This window comes from Miniopterus schreibersii (genome assembly GCF_964146895.1).
Source record: "Miniopterus schreibersii genome assembly, chromosome: 1".
Classification (NCBI taxonomy): Eukaryota; Metazoa; Chordata; class Mammalia; order Chiroptera; family Miniopteridae; genus Miniopterus; species Miniopterus schreibersii.
Window position 1 is genome coordinate 123339842 of NC_138101.1, and position 2164 is coordinate 123342005.

The 2164-nt window shown below is 35.9% G+C and overlaps 1 pseudogene across 1 annotated transcript; it reads right to left on the reverse strand.

Annotated features, from left to right (window-relative positions):
• Nucleotides 1–601: 601 nt before the first annotated feature.
• On the reverse strand, nt 602–966 carry LOC308560977 (RNA guanine-N7 methyltransferase-activating subunit-like protein pseudogene; annotated as a pseudogene). The gene has a single exon. The product of its transcript is annotated as an RNA guanine-N7 methyltransferase-activating subunit-like protein pseudogene (transcript).
• Between the last annotated feature and the right edge of the window lie 1198 nt (nt 967–2164).

Consider the following 2164-nt stretch of genomic DNA (forward strand, 5'->3'; position numbering starts at 1 on the left):
CACTCTCTTACTGGAGGTTGGAAAATTCATGACTGTGATCTGTTCTCTATATTAAATGTATTCAACATCTTCAGCTTCTCCTCAGCAGTCCAGTTTTCATCCCATGACTTTTCTTTTTTACCTTTCTCTGAACCTTTTTCAGAATCCCTTCTTTTCTTCACAATTTCAAAACATGAGCTAGATTTAAAGATGCCAAGGAGCTGGTCTGCCCAGCAGTGCATTGAGTATTAAAGTATGCCTTAGAAGAATGAATAATGATGCCTACCACTTTTCTTTTCTTTTTTAAATTTTTTATTTTATTTCTGTGTAAAACAAAGTCAGAACTGGAGGTCAAACGAGGAAAAGATACACCAAGTTCAAAGCACTATAAGACTCTGAAGTAGAAGTTATGCAATATAATCCACAGCTTTTTCAGGGAAGTGTTTATTCCCAGCAACCATCACATCTCTCCAGTAAGATTTTTTTTTTTTTAAATTCTCAAGTTCCAAAAAATTAATCTGTTTTCTAAAATCAGATGTAAAATTATGAACAATAGAAGATACATACAAATTTTTGTCTTGTTAACAAAGCAAACAGTTTTACTAAAACCTGGTAACACATATCAATAGTAACCAAAGGGAGGGTGTTGGTTGTAACCGTAGTTTCCATACTGGTGAGGGTAGTTAGGTTCTTGTCTGTTGACTGTGCTGCTAATTGTCACCCCAGGGTCCTCCATGCCATTGATTGGATCGATTGTCACTTGCCCCTCCCACCCAGTCTGCTATTCCTACCTCTAAACTGTCTGCTACCTTGCAACCAATTGTGTCTGTTTCTTTGATTCCCACCACCTCTACTCTTCCATTCCTCGACAATCAGAGGGGATGCAGGAGGGTGTTTCAGGTATTCCTGGTACTCTTTGCCATCTTCTGTGAATCTACCAGCAAACGTCTCTTCAAAATTTGGACCAGCTTCAGAAGTATTAGTCATTCTGAAATTCTGCCCAGGTGCTGTGTCTACTCAGCTCAACAGAGCTCTGTAGCTTGTGTTTCTTGTGAAACACGCAAGAAATCCACCTCTGGCCCACAACACTTCAGTCCAACTCCATAGCACCTCACCTCTCCAAGGTAACGGAGCCTCTACTGTCAGAATCTGACAACCCCCTTGCCTACCACTTTTCATTTTAAAAATGTTGGTCTCCGGGTGAAATCCTACTCCTCCACTTACTGTGTTATATTGGACAAGAAGCATAAACTTTCTGGGCTTCAGTTTCCCCATCTGAAAAATGAACATATAACAATAACTATCTCACCTAGTTGTTATGTAGGTTTAATGAATTAATATTTGTAAAGTGTTTAGAATACTGTCTGGCACAGAAGAACTGCTAAATCAGTGACTGTTAATTAAACCAGTTGCCATGACTTATTTAGCATGTGGTTCTGTGACCAAGCTTATTTTTGTCATAATTTTGCTTGTTCATTTTATTGTTTTAAATACTACTCACCAGTTATACAATTCAACCTTTCCCTGCCTTTTTATATGGATCAATTCTCCACTATCACTTTAAATTCAATTCTTGTCCTTCAATGTATTAGCAACTCATGCCAAGAGCAAATTATTTACTAATTTTTTAATAATTTACTAATTCTTATCCTTCAATGTATTAGCAACTCATGCCAAGAGCAAATTATTTACTAATTTTTTATTTCATTATCCATATTTAAATAATTTAAAAGTATGTTGCCAGATTTTCTTCCCAGCAAAGGAATGATACTTACATTCCTTTGGATAACGTCTATGGTTTTATATCTTGAGGAGTGACTCTCCATTCTTGCATTTGTTTTCCTGAATTGGCCTTTATGCTCTTCCTTGATAAACTGGTATTATTTCAGTTTTTGCAGCCATTTATTTAGCACCCTATCTTTAATTCTTTCTGGAGTAAAGCAAATATAAGTAATTAAATAAAACCGAAAGTGCATATATCTTGAGCAACTACCAATTTAAGCACCATGCTCTCTGTTGTGAATACCAAAATATAATGACTATTGCTTAGGATTTGCTTCAGAAATTAGCAGATTTAAATTATTAATAACATAAGTTTAGCACATCTATTAACAGATCTATTCTCTTGTGTAAAATAAGATGGGAGTTTAGCAGCCCAAAAGAAGGGAGCTCCAAAAATTTATCA